This window comes from Gadus chalcogrammus, chromosome 5 (genome assembly GCF_026213295.1).
Source record: "Gadus chalcogrammus isolate NIFS_2021 chromosome 5, NIFS_Gcha_1.0, whole genome shotgun sequence".
Taxonomy (NCBI): Eukaryota; Metazoa; Chordata; class Actinopteri; order Gadiformes; family Gadidae; genus Gadus; species Gadus chalcogrammus.
The window spans coordinates 1,612,340-1,632,649 of NC_079416.1; the positions used below are offsets into that span (position 1 = coordinate 1,612,340).

Below are 20,310 nucleotides of genomic sequence, written 5' to 3' on the forward strand. Positions count from 1 at the left end.
GTGTGTGTGTGTGTGTGTGTGTGTGTGTGTGTGTGTGTGTGTGTGTGTGTGTGTGTGTGTGTGTGTGTGTGTGTGTGTGTGTGTGTGCGTGTGTGTGTGAGAGTCTGGTTGTAATCTAGCACTTGGCCAGTCAGTTGAAGTTGGATTAGCTCTGTCCCATGACATAACTGGGCTAAGAGGATTGTTCGCTAGTTGAGAGCTTGTCTTTCCCCTTCTTCTCCTCCTCCTCCTCCTCCTCCACCTCCACCTCCACCTCTTCCTCCTCTCTCTAATTTTCATTTGTCTAGACAGCTCTTTCTCTGTTTCGACCTTAAAATTCTCTGCTGTCCTTGAATGGATAGAGCCCAGGTCGACACCACCACTGGCCCCGGGGGAGGGCCGCTGACGGTGAGTCTCAGGGCTGATTCGTCCCTCTGGGACACAGAATTACAATCACCTGGTGGATGGAACTAGTATGTATGTTGTGAGATGTTATGAAAGGTATATAGGTACTTAAAAAATGTGGGACACATTGTGAGTGTGTGTGTGTGTCTGTGTTGGTTTGTAACTTCCACCGTTCATGCAGTAGTACAACAAAGTTGTCAAAGTGTGCGTGGGGTTGTATGTGTGTGTGGGCTTGTGTCTATTACAGCAGTGCATTATATGTCTTGACTTGTGTTTATGTGCTAAACGTGATGTGACTGCAAGCAGGGTGTAGCTCTATGTGTTTGGGTATCTGGACACACACACACACACACACACACACACACACACACACACACACACACACACACACACACACACACACACACACACACACACACACACACGCGCATATGATCATCATCAAGGTCTGAAGATTTCAACAAAACAACAGTTGCTTGTGTGTATGTGTGTGTGTGTGTGCATGACGGTGCATGGACAACACATAATTAGATGTATCATTGTATCTGACTGTATAACAACAAAATCTCCATTGTGGTGGTGGTGGTGGTGGTGTTGGTGGTGGTGGTGTTGGTAGTGGTGGTGGTGGTGGTGGTGGTGTTGGTGCTGGTGGTGCTGGTGGTGGTGGTGGCGGTGGTTGTTGTGGTGGTGTTGGTGGTGGTGGTCATGGTGGTGGTGGTGGTCATGGGGGTGCTGGTTGTGGTGAGGGTGGTGGTGGTGGGGGTCGTGGGGGTTGTGGGGGTGGTGGTGGTGGTGTTGATGATGGTGGTGGTGGTGGTGGTGTTGATGATGGTGATGGTGGTGGTGGTGGTGGTGTTGGTGGTGGTTGTTGGTGGTGGTTGTTGTGGTGGTGGTGTTGATGGTGGTGGTGGTGGTGTTGGTGGTGGTTGTTGTGGTGGTGGTGTTGATGATAGTGGTGGTGTTGATGATAGTGGTGGTGTTGATGGTGGTGGTGGTGTTGATGGTGGTGGTGGTGTTGATGGTGGTGGTGGTGGTGGTGGTAGGGGTGTGCTTGTTTTTTCCTTCTGGAACAGCCGCACAATGTTTCACGCTGACTGGCTTGTTGGCTGTTAAATGACCCATGTGTTGATTGGACGGAGTCTTGCAGCTGGGAGCGTGTGTATGTGTGTTTGTGTGTGTGTGTTTTTGTGTGTGTCTGTGTGTGTGTCGCTCTGTGTTGTTGTGGTTGGGTGGGTTGTTGTGCGTTACACTGGCTCTGGGCCCCGTTTCCCGATAACGATGGATCCACGCTCGTACAATCATTCTCAAGATGGATCTTGCGATCCATCGTAAATTTCTTTGAAGCGTTTCCCGAAACTCCTCTTAACATGAACGCGCGATGTTCGTAGGATTGTAACTGTCTACTGACACGCTGCTGAAATGGGCTCCATCCAAAGATAAGTGCAAAAGACCGCGCAAAGCAGTTTCCCGGATTGTTACACGACAGTGGGGGCAAATTATTTTGCACTCCGTGCAACTGCGTGTTGGACCACAGGCGGAAGTCGGGGCTGGAAAACCACTTTGCCTCCGCCAAACATGCAAGGATGGTTAAAGCAGCAGCGGAAGCAGCCAAGAAGCAGCTCACCTACACCGAGGCGTCAACTTCCAAAACAGTTGCTAGGGCTGAAAGAATCAAGGTCAGTAGCCTACAAGATTAAAGCTTGTCAAATTATGAAAAGGTTGATAGTTAAATTGAAAACAGAATGAAATAGGGAGAGGTGTGAATGAGATTTCCAAGTATGTTGTGTGTGGATGTATGACGTTAGGGTTAGATAGCCTAACAGTAGTGTAATTTCCCATGCAAGATGATTGATTTTGCCATGAAATAATTATGTTTTATTTGCAGAAACACTAATGTTCTGTGAAAGGCTAACTGTAAATGATTCAGTTTTATACTGCAGTTTTCTGTAGGACTGGACTTTGTTTGTGTGTGTGTGTGTGTGTGTGTGTGTGTGTGTGTGTGTGTGTGTGTGTGTGTGTGTACATAATACAGCCCAATGATACAAAAGCATTTTTCTGTTTGTAGATTTGTGAAACCTGGGTTGCCACCTGCACTGCCATCAACATCCCACTGTCTAAGACTGACCCCCCTGCACTGAGGAAATTTCTGAATGAGAATGTCATCAATGGCGGCGCCATTCCAGGGTTTCACCAGCTTCAAGAGAAGTACTTGGAAGCAGTATATGAGAGTGAAAAATAGGAGCTTGAGACACATCTTGCAAGAAAACCTCTTGCTGTGATATTCGATGGGACTCCAGATGTCGAGGGGAGATGTGTCCAGAATATCCTCCTTGCACCACTTGAGAAGGATCATTTTGTGAGGATCTTGGCCTACCCTGCAGATACTGTTTTCCTTGAGCAGTGCAATCATTCCACTGTATCCGTGGCTGTTGTAAGGTGCCTACAAGAATACAGCATTAAAGGGGACCTATTATGAATTTCAACTTTATGACCTATAAACGTTGTTATAATGATTGATGATTCATGTTTAACCATACACAAAAAACGATGTACATTTTCGGGAAACTCTTCCTCTCATCTGGGCGCTTTCAGCCTTCTCTGTCAACGCTCGGTTTTGTCCTTCTCCGCCCCCTCGCCCCCCTCCTGCCAACCCAACTCCGTTGTGATTGGTTACCTTCCTTGAAGCGCGCGCGCGGGCAGATTTGACCAGGCATATGGGGGCGCGGCAGGAGTGCCTCTACGTAGATGATTTCCCGGAAATGTGAACAAGTGAATCGCAAACGTTGTCCCGAGTGTTTAGCGCTCTGCACAGCCACCCCAGACTGTCAGCAGGGAATACGTCAAAATGCATGTATGTCATTATTTGACACTTTAGTATGGTTAAACATGACTATCAATCATTATAACAACGTTTATAGGTCATAAAAGTCGAAAAAGCATAATAGGTCCCCTTTAACAATGAGGATGTGATTGTGTTCGACACTGATAATGCAGCCTACACTGGAAAAAGTCTTCTGTTGAACCAAGTAAAAAAAATATGGGTAATGGTTCACATCTATATTACATAACTTGAGCCAATGACAAATATATAGCTTGCCTCAAACAATGTTTCCTATGTTCATAAAAACAAAATAATACAACTTGGCACCAAGTATAATTCTATTCTTTGAATGAAGTTAATACATTTAAATCGTATGTTAAATCCTAAACAAAAAAATATTGATTCACTCCAACAATTGGTTCTCATTTAAGAAATATCTATCAGAAATAATTTGGTTTATCCAATCAAAAATATTACAATTTAATCAAACAATTGTTTCTCATTATTGTATACATCATCATCATCATTTTTTCCCGCTCGGCTCTCGCCGCTTCATGGCCTTGAGGCGCTTCTGTCTGGATTCGACATCACATCGCGACATCAGTCAGGGTTAGGTGCTTTGCCAAAGACACCTCGATACACTTCTTGGTGAAGCCGGGGATTGAACCAACAACCTTCAGATTACCAGCCAACCCGCTCTACCACCTGAGCTACTGCCGCCAGTGGGTCATCGTCACTCTGGTCAAGGCTAGTGCTTTCACCTCAAAAAGTCGCCAAAAGTCACCAATAGCAGCTGAAAAAGAAGCTAGATTTGTCGCTTGTCGCTGTTTTGAAAAAAAGTCGCCAAAGGGGTCTGAAAAGTAGCTAAATATAGCGACAAAATTGCTAAGTTGGCAACACTGCGGTTTGGTCCAGTAGTCGTAAGCGTCTTTGTATTTAATGCGCATGCGCAGGCTTGTACGTAACCTTGACATTTTACATTTGTCAAAATAGATATTTCTTAATTGAACTCCTAACTAAAAATATCTATATTTCACAGTATTTTGAAGTAAAAAAAAGTTATTTTAAAAATAAAACAAAAAATGTTTATTTGAATTGAATTACAAAATAATAATCAGATGAAGTGCGGCATAAATCCCTTTTTCCAGTGTAGAGATAGAAATTGAGGTAAAAACTTCCTTCACATAATTCCTCAGTACAATTAACACTTCCTTTTCTTCATCAGTTTTGCACATACAAACATGAATAGTTTAGTCAGATCAAAGTAAAAAATGTAATTGCATTGAACATAAATATTGGATGTTTGACCTAATTCCTTTCTTTCTATATGTGTTTTTTATTTCTAGGTGTGTAGCAGAAGTGTTCCACAGTCTGTGGAGAGACTCCACGAGATGCTTCAAGACCCAGACCTAGCTCAGTCCCTGAATGTCCAGATCAACATCATGGCTGACAAGTGCAAACGCTTCCCAAGTCTTCTCGATATCTTCCAGAGCCGACGTCCTGTGACCACAAAGATCTACAACGAAGAGCTGCAGTATGAGGCGTGTGCCGAATACTTTCAAGGGTTTGACTCACCACGATGACACAGATCCTCAGCACAGTTGGTCAGGCATATGCAAACGCTGAAGAAAAGCTCACCAAGTACATGTCACATGGGCAACCGGCCATTGAGTTTCTCCAGGAGGTCAGGGTGTTTGACCCTCGCCACATCGCATTCCTAGATGACTTCGTAGCAAGCTACAAGGCCATTCCAGGTTTCACTGAAGTGCAGAGTGATGAATTTGATTCTTACTTCAAAACTCTTGGTCTAGCAGCACTCAGAGCTGCACAATCCGGCGTGGTGGATTTGGATGTGTTTTGGGATGGCGTACAGGAGAGACTTCCTGCGCTGAATTCCTTGGCAAAACGGTACAAAGATGCTGTCTCAAACTCAGCTGGTGCTGAACGCAGTAACAGCATCTACAAACTGGTGTTGTCTAACCGAAGATGATCAACTACCAACCAAAACCTCAAAGCCTTGGTCCTCCTTTACCACAACCAACGAGTCCGCAGCAGAGCATTTGAGAGGGAGGAGATGGTGGAGGGGGAGGAGATGGAGGAGATGGATGTTGAGGGAGAGGGGATGGAGGATGAGGATGAGGAATGATTGGCCAGTGTTCAAGGCTACACAGTTATAGTTTTCCTTTTCACAATGGACTGTTGTAGTTTCATTCAATGAGTTGATGCAACTTCACAGTTGTAAGATTGCACTTTTTTGTTACTCTTTTGAAAGGCTACCTCTACAAAACAGGAAACACACATTTCAGTTTTTATATATAGATATATATATTTTTAAGAAGTTAGCAGATTCTTTTTGTAAAGCTACAGAACTTGTACTCAATGTTTTGTATGTTTGAGCCATGTTTTAAGGTCTCAAATAAAACAAGATGAGAACTTAAATATTCCCAGCACTTTCTGTGATGTAGTATGCTTGTTAATCATAGAAAGTAATATGAAATGACCCTTTACATTAAGGTAGTAGCCTAGTGAGAACAGGGTGTTGGGGGAATCCATTTTTTCCCCTCTTTTTCATCAAATCGCAGTTTTTGCAAGTTAAACACATTTTTCGCAAGTTCCTGCACTTTTCCGCAAGTTCCCACAATTTTTGCAAGCAAGCACAATTTCATCAAATAAAATTGCATAAATATGCCGCATATTTCATCGCATTTATTAAGTAAACGTGCCGCATAATCAAGGATGTTTGGCTGCAACAATCACAAAAAAACACTGCATTTTTCTGGAGGGACGGATTAGCTCAAACAATTTTGGATTGGTTTGCCAGCAACCAAAAGCCCCAATCTTCAATCTTTTCCATAAAAAAATGATAATAGAAAAAAGGAAACGAAATAAGGAGTCCAAAATCCCTCTTCCTGTACCGTGACTTCAAAACCGAGGTACATACCAAACCGTGACTTTTGTGTACCGTTACACCCCTAGTAATTACCACTGGTAATAAGAAGGTAAATACTGAGGAATTACCCGGTAAATATATGGTAAATCATAGTGTATTACTGGGTACTTACCACTGGTAATAAGAAGGTTAATACAGAGGAATTACAGCTGAAGTACTAAGTAAAACCTCCACTATTACCCATCAACTCAACTAAGTACCGTGTAGTTGTAACTGTATTAGAGTGGTAATAACTGTACTTCCTATGAAATTAGGCAAGCAATTCTTAGAAACACCTATTAATTCAAGTTACAATTGAAGTTATCAGCAGTTTTCCTCTAGTGTCATGGTACATCTTCTTAAATACTGGGTACGAAGCTGTTTGTTTCCATGGTGTTACCACGTTATTACTATATTTGTAATAGATACATTCCATTGTCCGTGACGTAAACTGGAACTTGTACCATGTACGCTCTGCAACGTCTTAGCTCAGGAGTTAGAGCAGTTGCCTTGTAACCGGAAGATTGCTAGTTCGATCCCAAGCTCCTCCTAGCTGATTGTTGATGTGTCCCTGAACATGGTAGACTCTGCTGTCGGTGTGTCAATGTGTGTATAAACCGATGTAAGTCGCTTTGGATAAAAGCGTCTGCTAAATCCCCTAATTGTAAGTAAAACATGACAATTTATAATTGGTAATAGATTATTCCCCTTTCCATGCAATCAACACAAACTTGTTCCATGTGTGTTGTCCTCACTGCAGTGTAGCAACTGCAGCTATACACCTAGTTAAACTCTTCCTTAGAAATGAAGATAAATATAATTTGTACAAGGTCAGAGTGTAAACTGTAGCAAGACAAATACAAAAATTCCCATTTAGCTCTGTAACAGGTGCTTTCCACATGTAAATAAAACGTTTTTAGCCACAAATATATCACATGCATTTTTCATGTAAATAGTACTTTCTAACATTATCACTTGACTTGTTTAGGGTGTTGGTCTGTCTGTCTTGTTTAGGGTGTTGGTCTGTCTTCCTTGTTTAGGGTGTTGGTCTGTCTGTCTGTCTTGTTGAGGGTGTTGGTCTGTCTGTCTGTCTTGTTGAGGGTGTTGGTCTGTCCGTCTGTCTTGTTGAGGGTGTTGGTCTGTCTGTCTGTCTTGTTGAGGGTGTGGGTCAGTCTGTCTGTCTGTCTTGTTGAGGGTGTTGGTCTGTCTTGTTGAGGTGCTCAGCTGCTGTAGCCTGACTGCTGTGTCACCCTGAAGGTTTCACTCTGTCGAGAAAACACAGAGGGAGAGAGAGAGAGAGAGAGAGAGAGAGAGAGAGAACAAGTAAAGGATTGGAAGAAGGAGCGTTGTATGAGGAGGAAGGGAGAGGAAGAAAAATAAAGTTTGAATACGAACCTTCATCCTTGCCTCTCCTCCCCTTCGCCCTCTCTCTCTCCCTCCCTCTCTCTCCCTCCTTCACTCTCTCCCACCCTCACCCCCTCCCTCCTTAGCTCTCTCTCTCCCTCACTATATATACATTGGTGTCTCAGTCTCTCTCTCTTTCCCCGCATCCCGTTCAGCTTTGAGGATGCAGACCAGAGTATTTCCTTGTTGGTGGGGTAGAGAGGTGTAGAGGAACAGGAGGACAGCGTACGTTCTGTTAGAGGAACAGGGGAACAGTGTACGTTCTGTTAGAGGAACAGGAGGACAGCGTACGTTCTCTTAGAGGAACAGGAGGACAGCGTACATTCTGTTAGAGGAACAGGGGGACAGCGTACGTTCTGTGACTCTGAAAACACCGTCGGCCATGGAGTGGAGTGAGCTTGACTTGGTGCAGGAGTTCTCCCTGGAAGGACAATGCAGCAAAATTAAGGTCCGCTCCTGCAGGATCACATGGGACAGCCCGCAGGTAATGGAGGGGAGGGGGGGAGAGGGTGTGTGTGTGTGTGTGGGAGGGTCATAATAGAAGTGCCGATGCTCTATGTAGCATGCCCCTGTCGTTCTGATCGGCGGAAGCCCGTCCCGATCTGGTGGTGCGGAGCTGTCTCTGTAACGGATAGACACAAACACACACGCAGTGTGTGTATGTGTGTGTCAGTGTGTGTACGCTGCTGTGCACGTTGTGTGCTGTGTTAAGTGTCAGCAGGGTACGGCACTGCAGAGTTCCCGCGCACCGCGGGTCAGCAGCTGACCAGCCTCTGTCTCTGACACCTCATCCTAACCTGCAGAACATCATATCTCCAACGCCAGGGCAGTGTCCTGATGCGCCCAACATCAGGACACTGCCCTCTGTGACACGTGCTGCCTGACTAGGTGCTGATGTTCAGGACGCCCATAAAGTCATCGTTGTTACCTCATGTGTTCAGTGTGTGCCCAGTGGAGGCCAGCTGGCCCAGGTCCTCATGTTGCACTGATCTCTTTATGTCCACTCTGCTACACATCAGTAGGGGGTCTATTGTGTATCCCTCTGTTCTGATATGGCTTCTGAAATAATATTTATATGAGACTGAGGTCAATGATATTCAGAGTATCAAGGGAATATCATATTGTAGAAAAAAAAGGGTATGTATGATATAAATAACTATATATATATATATATATAGAGAGAGAGTACATCATCCGGACATTACTTTTAGCAATCCAGTCGATGGAATGGCAAGTGTTTAAATAGCTGTGTGTTGTATTCACAGTGCCATTCTTACTATAATTGTATGTTATGCTCCTGGGCTTTGCTCTCTTATGGTGACTCGTCTCAAACGTCTCAAACCACACCTCTGAAAGTAGCCCAGAGGATGATGCTGATCAGGTAATCATATGGTTTATCAGGTAATTGGTGTTTCCAACAGTCTGAAATGAGTGCCAGGTAATCTCAAGTTCCTTAGTTTGTATGGTTATTGCCTCCCGATAAGGGGCTTAAGGTTTGAGAGTTGTAAAGAGAGAGAGTTTCCCTCCTTGTGTTGGGGGAATGTCTGCAATGTCTTACCTACAGCACCTTTAACTCATCTAAAAGCATTCACAATATGAAATATTTGTTGTTGGATTTTACTGAACATATTTAAAAAATTAGAATCAAAAGGTATTTCATAAGCTATGATTGAAAGTATAAGGGGATATGGCTCATTTATCTCACAGCACTTAGCAGTCACCAGCCTCTAGAGCAGCTCTGTGCTGGCATCAGGCCTTCACTCTAACCCTAAACGCCCACTGCATCCTGATGCAACAGTAGCCTTCATTCGTGTTGACACAGCAGATCAGAATCATTGGAACGGCATGGAAGCAGAATGAGCCGCATTGAGTTGAGTTGTGTGAAATGATATGTGCAATTTATATTGTGTGGGAAATCCAAACTTTGTGTGATAATTGTTAACGAGCACCAGCTTAAATACTAAATATAAATAAATCAAATAAAACTGACCACTCAGGATTGGAGAGGAAGGAAGGGTGTGTGGTGTGTGTGTGTGTCTCTCTTTGTTTGATTAAGGAAATGCATCAAGTAGTCTCTAAAGGACATCCTGCCATTTAGCATGTCTGGTCAGTAACACAAATGATCAATATACAATATACAAAGCCACCACTCACAATATACCAAAAAAAGAAGAAGTATGGTTTAAGTTGTATTAAGTTTGCAGGCCACCATACTGTACAATTAACAATGAATCTAGCCTGATAGAGTGGTTGCCTATTCAGACCTGGATAATCCTGGGTGAAAATTTAAGTAAGTTTGGGCTAAGATGGTAATTACCTGTGCTTTAAGGACAGTGCTGTCTGGTCTCCTTTGTGTGGCTGAGGTGAAACACAAGCATTTTTTCCGCTTGAACCACTCCTGGTTGAACGATCTATTCTGGTCCTTTCCCTCTTGAATAATGATTAAATCCGTCGGGCGATGTGGTCCCAAACGTTTTATCTCCAACTTCTGTTCAAGTGCTAAATCTCACATGAGACAGATACTCAACACGATTCATCACTTAATGAATGAAACGTCCATTTGTTGTTATTTACTGTAACAGTAACTGTAACTGTAACAGTAACTACGTTAGCTAGCTAGCAAGATCTGATCGGCTCCCGCCGTAAACCCCGCCCTTTCTACAAATCAGCCAATGAGAAGAGCTTTGGGGCCCTAAACTTCTGGCCCCACCGCCGAAACAGAAGCGGGCGCTGCGCACGCGCTTGCTCGCGCAACAGCACCAGTTTTCTACACTGCAGCAGACAGGGCCATCTCGGCTGGGCCCCACCGAGCGGAACAGACGAGACGGAGCAACGAACTATTTCACACACAACTACTACACTACAACAATTGCGTTCATCAAATTAAAACTGCAGACATGTAATTAATTATTAACAATTAATGTATTATTAACTTATGCTCAATGACATTTTTGAAAAAAGAAAGAAAAGTATAATCGTGCCCTGCACGGCAGCGTTCTCTGGTGGGGCCATGCCCCACTGGCCCCTAATGCAAAGACGCCACTGCACAGGACCCTTTTCTATTGGTTTTAAGATTTTATGTGAAATGCCCTAATTGTGGCTGGCTAGACTCAAAACACGATTCCACTCAGAGAAAGATCAGGTTTTAGGTCTCAAGACCATTAAGACCTTGACGCAGACAATTAAGACCGTTTTTGTTTGCATACGGTTGACAACGCTGGAATAGCCTCAGCTTGGATCTGTTGATGGCCGAAAAAAATTCATGACCATACGTAAGGCTGACGAGTAATGATTCTATAAAGTTTTCAATTGATCACTTTAGCGCCCCCTATAGTCCTATTTTGATTAACTTTAGCCTGGTGAACCTTGACCTATGCTTCTTAAATACACCAAGTTTGGTGATTATTGACTCAAGTTAACCCCGCCTTTAGTCACCTATCATTGATTGGGCTAATTTGGACGTCCAGCCGCCATTTTGCTACAAGTTCTGGGTCTCCTTCCAACATTTGCTGAACATGAGGAAATACAAATGTCTACCGGATTTCATGACTGTAGAAGAAAAAGTTCAGAAAATATGTCCGGCCAAAGTCTGCATTTTCAGTTAATTGATACACCCAGATCGCCTGATCTGGGTACAATTTGGAGAGGTTGCATTTTCAGTCAATTGTTTTACCGCTCCCTATAGCCCGATATGAATACGTTTGATGAGGATTGGTTGAAGTTAACCGGTAACCCTTCCTTTTACAGTCCCCTAATTACTAGGTATTTACCCTGTACATACATGGTAAATCATAGTGTATTACTGGGTAATTACCACTGGTAATAAGAAGGTAAATACAGAGGTAGATACCCGGTAAATCATAGTGTATTACTGGGTAATTACCACTGGTAATATGAAGGTAAATACAGAGGTAGATACCCGGTAAATACATGGTAAATCATAATGTATTACTGGGTAATTACCACTGGTAATAAGAAGGTAAATACAGAGGAATTATCCGGTAAATTATAGTGTATTACTGTGTAATTACCACTGGTAATAAGAAGGTAAATTCTGAGGAATTACAGCTGATGTACTAAGTAAAACCTCCACTATTACCCATCAACTCAACTAAGTAGCATGTAGTTGTTGCTATTCGTAGAAACACCCATTATCCAAGGTTTATGTTGGTAACAGCCCAAATTTAATGATGTACTATCTATAAATTAGCTAAAATACTTTTTCTTAGTTATTATTCATAGCTACACCCATTTAGAAAGGGTTTATTCGATTTGCCACTATGGAATTACTTGCCTGGTAACAACCTCTGCAGGAACAGTTTTCCTCTAGTGTTATGGTACATCTTCTTAAATACTGGGTACAAAGTCGTTTGTTTCGATGGTATTACCAGGTTCTTACCATATAATTTATAATAGATACATTCCATTATCCATGCAGTCAACACAAACTTGTACCATGCACGTTCTGCGACGTTACCAAGTAAAACACGACAATTTACCCAGTAATTAAGCTGAAACTGTACTGTAAAAGGAAGCCTCGTTTGTTTCCATGGTATGACCAGGTTCTTACCATATAATTTGTAATACATTATTCCCTTTTCCATGCAGTCAACACAAACTTGTACCATGTACGTTCTGCGACGTTACCAAGTAAAACACGACAATTCACCCAGTAATTAAGCTGAAACTGTACTGTAAAAGGAAGCCTTGTTTGTTTCCATGGTATAACCAGGTTCTTACCATATAATTTGTAATACATTATTCCCTTTTCCATGCAGTCAACACAAACTTGTACCATGTACGTTCTACAACGTTACCAAGTAAAACACGACAAATTACCCAGTAATTAAGCTGAAACTGTACTGTAAAAGGAAGCCTCGTTTGTTTCCATGGTATTACCAGGTTCTTACCATATAATTTGTAATACATTATTCCCTTTTCCATGCAGTCAACACAAACTTGTACCATGTACGTTCTGCGACGTTACCAAGTAAAACACAACAATTTACCCAGTAATTAAGCTGAAACTGTACTGTAAAAGGAAGCCTTGTTTGTTTCCATGGTATTACCAGGTTCTTACCATATAATTTGTAATACATTATTCCCTTTTCCATGCAGTCAACACAAACTTGTACCATGTACGTTCTGCGACGTTACCAAGTAAAACACGACAATTTTCCCAGTAATTAAGCTGAAACTCTACTGTAAAAGGAAGCCTCGTTTGTTTCCATGGTATTACCAGGTTCTTACCATATAAGTTGTAACTGGCAGTGTTTCCCATACATAGACCATTGTGTGGCGGGATTGTATCTGGGATTGTAAGGCTGACCAAGACCTGACCAGGTACCTCCAAGTCTCCCCTTCCCTACTGTAACAAAGAATCAGAAGACAAGAAAATAAACATTAGGACTGTCGATTAATGAACATTTCTAGAACATGTAGAACTCAAAGATTATTTTGTTTATCAGTTAAGAAAGGATGCTGGTCCTCTGGCCATTGTGTTTGGTCATATTGAAAAGAGAAAAAGGCATAGCCATAAATACAGTTAATAGGACGGGAGGGGACAGGCTGTAAGCTCCGGTTAGCATTTTAGCAACGAGCTAGCGGAGCTTCTGTCATTCAAATAACTCGGACATGTTGTTTAAAACCTATAACACCCAATTTATTAAAATATCCGGATTTAATCGGGCTCTCTCCCATAAGTACAGTTAATAGGACGGGAAGAGACAGGCTCTGTTAGCCCCGGTTAGCACGATGCTAAAGAGCAGCTCTACCAGAGCATGCCACCTCAACAGGGGCAAGTTAGCCTCCGGTTTGATATTCGCCGGATATTCGGTTTACCACCCAATCGGATTCATCAACATAGGTGCAATACATTACGGGTTTAGTATGTTGAGGACGGTTTAGGACACCGTATCGCGGGAAATTAAAAACACATGTTGGCGCCATCAATGTCTGTGCAACAACTCATTTACGTTCTGGCTGCTACCTGTTTTAGGGACCGTCAACAAATAACACTCACCGACAGGTGGCAGAGACGTTACCATGGAATTGTTTCAGGAAATGAAACACACAAATATATTGCATTATAGTTAATCATAATGCAGTTAATATTTTAATGTTAGACAAAGATCGACTAAACTATATTTGAAATTATTAATTGCATCCCGTTTAACAATAATGCAATATATTAGCAAAGTTACCTGTAGTAAGTAGCAGCCCACCATTGGCAACTACTACTACAAGGTGATAAAATGTATTTTTTTGTGATTTTTATGTTATTTTATATGATTTATTTCCAGAAACAATTCCATGGTAACGTCTCTGCCACCAGTCGGTGAGTGTAACTTGTTGACGGTCCCTAAAACAGGTAGCAGCCAGAACGTAAATGACGTTGTTGCACAGACATCGATGGCGACAATAGCCGTTTCTCAATTCGCGTACTTGTGCGTGCTCGTGTGCTCGTGGAGTCGTGAAACGTCATCAGTCGTTGCCCGAGCACTGTTCCAATTCGAAGCACGCATCAAGCGAGTACTGTCGTAAAACCCGGAAGTGTTCTTGATGCGTGCTCGATATCGCCGTTTCACCGAGCATGCATCGGAGGTGGCTCGTGTGTGCTTGCAATCGCTATAAATCCCAGGATGCATTTCGCACTCGCAGCAGTACGATGGCGGACAATATGGAGAAGATGCACAACTGTAGCTTAAGTTACTCTTAACTTATATATATATTTCTATAATATACTAATAATAATATAAGATAATATATAAATATATATACATAAAGTCGTGTGTGTATAGCTTATAAACATGACAGGACACGCATATCTTTTCAATTTTTATTCATTCAGAATATTTACATACTATTTGAAAATGAAAGAGGCTGGGATTTTGTTTTATATCATTTGTTTATATTGTTCAGTAGTATATGCCTAAATGAGGCCGTAGCACAGTTAACGGACGAGCAGAGGTGTGACGTCATCGAGTCCGCTGCTGTTCCAATTGCAGATACGTACTCGCGTGCTCGCAAGTATGTGCTTGAAGTACGGACTTGCCAAGTACGTGCTTGCAAGTCATCGAGTCCGTAGCACGCGTGCTAGGAATTGAGAAACGGCTAATGTGTTTGTGATTTTTCGCGATATCCGGTGTCCTAAACCGTCCTCAACATACTAAGCCCGTAATGTATTGCACTTATGTTGATAAATCCGATTGGGTGGTAAACCGAATATCCGGCGAATATCAAACCGGAGGCTAACTTGAACCTGTTGAAGGGGGCATTCTCCGGTAGAGCTGCTCTTTAGCATCGCGCTAACCGGGGCTAACAGAGCCTGTCTCTTCCCGTCCTATTAACTGTACTTATGGGAGAGAGCCCGATTAAATCCGGATATTTTAATAAATTGGGTGTTATAGGTTTTAAACAACATGTCCGAGTTATTTGAATGACAGAAGCTCCGCTAGCTCGATGTTAAAGTGCTAACCGGAGCTTACAGCCTGTCCCCTCCCGTCCTATTAACTGTATTTATGGCTTTGCCTTTTTCTCTTTTCAATACGACCAAACACAATGGCCAGAGGACCAGCATCCTTTCTTAACTGATAAACAAAATAATCTTTGAGTTCTACATGTTCTAGAAATGTTCATTAATTGACAGTCCCAATGTTTATTTTCTTGTCTTCTGATTATTTGTTACAGTAGGGAAGGGGAGATTTGGAGGTACCTGGTCAGGTCTTGGTCAGCCTATGAATCCCAGATGTGGAGACTGCAGGGATACCTCACAGAGAAGACACTAAAGAGTCATCTCTCATTCATCGAGTGGACTCATTGGTTTGCGAATGACCACAAAGATGCTCCCATAGGCAGATTGCTGCATGGCATTCACCACTTATTCAAATTGTAGAGGTTGAAGCAGTCTTCCTTGTGGTCACTTGCCATAACACTGTCATGTGTTTTATCAAAACACCATCAGTAACATTTAAATTGAGTTGATGTGGACGGCTCTTTTTTTTGTACGATTTTTTCAGTGTTCAGTGCCTGTTTGTGAGATATGCATTGTTTGAAAGATAAGCCTTTGATTTTATTGAATTTTAATATGCCTTTCATCAACAGTGGTTTGGGGTTTTATAACAACAATTAAAGTGCTTAACTACTCAGTGATGTTGATAGGTTTTCAATGTAGTGAGTCCCCGGGACCCACAGGTGGCGAGTTGGGTGGGTCCCTGAGAAATTCAATGGGTCCCGAGTCGACTCCCCAGTTTAAAAAATGTGTTTCCCTTTTATTATTATTCTAGCCTATTTCTTAAATTAAATTAATAGTGTTAAACTCCTTGATGGTGGTATGATATGGTTAGAGCTGGAGTACTCAACCTTTCATGTTTAACACTAGAAACGCCGGGCCATTTTTACTTACTCCTAGCGCCGCAAGAGGGGTCAAATTACCCTTTAAGTCATTTTAATGAGAGGCTGTGCATTTGCACATAATGATCACTAGGTGGCGCCAATGAGCTATTACCGCGCGAGCGCCACATTTGTGTGTGTGTGTCACAAGCCTAGTCCTCACTATTTTGTCAAAAATCTACATATATTCAATCAGAAGGATTGCAAAAAAATCCTGTTTGATTTGCTCATTCGACACGAATGAGCACAGAATCGAGCAGTGGAAACGTGGGTTTATTTACTAAGAAGTTCGTATTTTTAATTGTTAAAATGAAATCAGCGGTGAAGAGCTAGTTGTTTTGGTAGCGGCTAAATTAGCATGTCACGATACTTTGTACAGGGGATCACGTCTGCGCCGAGTAGATCTGCAGAGGGTTGAAACAGCGCTTGTCCGATCTGCTCACAAGAAGGTTTCTTTGGCCAGTTACTGTGATTAAACACGAGTTGTTTAATGTTCTAATGTATCGTTTTTCATGGGGAAAATGAGATGCGTCCCCGGGACGCATGGATAGTGAGTTTAGTGCGTCCTTTCAGATTTTAATGCGTCAGGGACGCAGGACGCGTACCTAGCAACATCACTGACTACTGGTGAACGATGTTGCAGAACATATATGGTTTGTGTTGATTGCATGGAAAAGGGAATAGTTACAACTTATATGGTAAGAGCCTGGAATATACCATGGAAACAAACAAGGCTTCCTTTTACAGTACAGTTTCAGCTTAATTACTGGGTAAATTGTCGTGTTTTACTTGGTAACGTTGCAGAACGTACATGGTACAAGTTTGTGTTGACTGCATGGAAAAGGGAATAATGTATTACAAATTATATGGTAAGAACCTGGTAATACCATGGAAACAAACTAGGCTTTCTTTTACAGTACAGTTTCAGCTTACTTATTGGGTAAATTGTCGTGTTTTACTTAGTAACGTCGCAGAACATACATGGAACAAATTTGTGTTGACTGCATGGAAAAGGGAATAATGTATTACAAATTATATGGTAAGAACCTGGTAATACCATGGAAACAAACAAGGCTTCCTTTTACAGTACAGTTTCAGCTTAATTACTGGGTAACTTGTCGTGTTTTACTTGGTAACGTTGCAGAACGTACATGGTACAAGTTTCTGTTGACTGCATGGAAAAGGGAATAATGTATTACAAATGATATGGTAAGAACCTGGTAATACCATGGAAACAAACGAGGCTTCCTTTTACAGTACAGTGTCAGCTTAATTACTGGGTAATTTGTCGTGTTTTACTTGGTAACGTCGTAGAACGTACATGGTACAAGTTTGTGTTGACTGCATGGAAAAGGGAATAATGTATTACAAATTATATGGTAAGAACCTGGTAATACCATGGAAACAAACGAGGCTTCCTTTTACAGTACAGTTTCAGCTTAATTACTGGGTAAATTGTCATGTTTTACTTGGTAACGTCGCAGAACGTACATGGTACAAGTTTGTGTTGACTGCATGGATAATGGAATGTATCTATTATAAATTATATGGTAAGAACCTGGTAATACCATGGAAACAAACGGCTTTGTACCCAGTATTTAAGAAGATGTACCATAACACTAGAGGAAAACTGTTCCTGCAGAGGTTGTTACCAGGTAAGTAATTCCATAGTGGTAAATCGAATAAACCCTTTATGGGTGTAGCTATGAATAATAACTAAGAAAAAGTATTTTATTGGAAAGTACTTTGCTAATTTATAGATAATACATCATTACATTTGGGCTGTTACCAACATAAACCTTGGATAATGGGTGTTTCTAAGAATTGGTTGCCTAATTTCCTAGGAAGTACACAATATCAGAGTTATTACCAACCTAAAACAACAACTACATGCTACTTAGTTGAGTTGATGGGTAATAGTGGAGGTTTTACTTAGTACATCAGCTGTAATTCCTCTGAATTGACCTTCTTATTACCAGTGGTAATTACACAGTTATACACTATAATTTACCGGATAATTCCTCTGTATTTACCTTCTTATTACCAGTGGTAATTACCCAGTAATACACTATGATTTACCATGTATGTACCGGGTAAATACCTAGTAATTAGGGGACTGTAAAAGGAAGGGTTACCAGTTAACCTTGCCTTTTAGCATTAAGTTAATTTTGGACGATTTTGAGCCTCTGGTGGCCATATTGTTTTGTCAATCAACTTAATTTTACCTGAGCAGGAACTTTGGTCCCCAACCGCCACTAAGTTGGTCCCGCTCAAATCAAACATTCCGTCTATGAACTGTGGTGATTTTAGTCACAGGCTGCGCCCTTTTCGATGCCACGCCCTAATTGGAAATATGTTGACTCTATCTTATTTAGAATTTGATTCTGAACAAATTTTGCATTGGACTCAAGATCAGGAGTCTCTACGCGTTTTAAACCACACCCTTTTTAGAAGTCAATGGCTCCTGGGCGCTTTAGTTTTTAATGTACAGACTTCGCTTTATGTCAGATTGAGGACATTGGTCCAAAGATGATAGATGCTAAAGTATTTTTGTGCAAAAACCTATGGATCCTTAAGGAATCAAGTGTTTTTAACAAAGTTCGACATAGTAGTGAATCTATCCAAATAAAGTCATAGGTTTTTGAAGCATCTTTGTTCACCATGAGGATATGCATGTATTGACAAAGTGTCATGACTCTAAGTGAAAGCGGTTATGAGATATGTTTGTTCAAATTTAGCATTTTTGCAAAATGTATAGTTAAAGCGCCACCTTTGGGCCAATCAGTGTAATATTTGCTCTCTGTTAAAGGTCCCATGACATGCTATTTTATGTATTCTTTAACATAGGTATCAGTGGGAAACTAACACAGTATTCAAAGACGTTCCCGAAATTCAGCCGTGGTGCAGAGTTACAGCCACTCCGAGCCAGTCGCACATTGAGCTTCCCCCAAATGTGCTGTTTTGGCATCTGTAGCTATAATGCAAATGAGGGGGAGTGAGGCGGGTCAAGGAGGAGGGTGGGGGTGTGGCCCTGTGCTGCTTGCAGCCACGGTACCATACGCTCTGTTTACAGTGGATGTATCGCAATGGCGAGGCGCTCACAGCCTTTAGCCGTGTTCTGTAAATATTCTAGAACACACGGGAGTCCTCGAGCTCTATATCTAAATATTATCATATAGCCTACATAGACATCTATATCATATAATATATATTATCACGGCCAAAAGCTGTGTGAGCCGATATAATGAATCTCAAATGACCGCGTTGGGTTCTCCGACGTTCCTGGTTCTTCCACGTCCACATCAATGTGAAGTAGACTGAACCGCGACAAGGAGGAGAAAGGGATTGTTGCCGGGTAGCGCTTAGGCACCTCCGCCTCCGGCGGTGGTCCCTCAGCGGGGCTCAAGCGGGAGACATTCGCCGCCAACAATCCCTTTCTCCTCCATGTCGTGGTTCATGTTCTTGAGGGAGTCAAAGCCAAAGTTCCTTCCCCCCAATTCATTCTCAACCTTGGCTGAGATAACCCCCACTACGTGTCTTGTTGTAGAAATACCAGAGACGAGAGTCCGACGTGTTATGCGCCTTAACACCAAAAGCAGAACGGTTATCCAAATAACAAGGAAGTGTACAACACTTGCGTTACAGTCCTGGAGCTCTATATCGAAATAATAATATCATATAATACATAGATAGGTTGCCTTCGCACTTTGTGCTTGGCACCCTAATGATAATACTAAGAGATGATTGGAAGAGCAGAGAGCTGCCGTCTTGCTGACTTGCAGTCTGCAAAATCTCTAATTCGATTTTTATGTCTCTAGTATGGGGTCAGAACAGTCTCATTAATAATGTATGCACAGAGAAGGATTCACAAATGTATTCTGGGATTTATATATAAATGACACCTCTCACAAATACATTTCAATGCACAAACAAATGGATATCGGTATGTATAAATGTAAAATAAATCCACAAACAAAAATAAGTTTCACAAAGACATTTCTGATCCACACAAAAATATGTCTTGTTTTAAATAAATGTAATATAAAGAGACTTCCGGTAATGGCGGCGAGCTAGACAGACGCTGCTTTTTAGTCTCTGTACTAATTACAATTTCTACTCCTTTGAAAGCCATATAACGAACTCAAATAGAACACGGATACGTTTTAAAGCAAGGTTAACTATGTCAGGCACAAGAAAGAACAAAAATAAACCCGACAATCAACCTAATAAGTCTACAAACACTTCGCCAAGTGGCAAACCGCATGCTAGCCACGAACTAGCAGCCTCTTCAGTGGAGGATAGCGAGAGGATGGACGCAACAAACAATGGTCGTCGGGATATCCAGAATCAAGATGTTTTAGAGGCCATCGCTTGTCTCAAG

General features: G+C 41.9%; 1 protein-coding gene across 3 annotated transcripts in view; it reads left to right on the top strand.

Annotated features, from left to right (window-relative positions):
• LOC130382524 (apoptosis-stimulating of p53 protein 1-like) overlaps positions 1–20,310 on the top strand; it is a 109,291-nt gene that overhangs the window by 28,110 nt on the left and 60,871 nt on the right. The window lies entirely within an intron of this gene.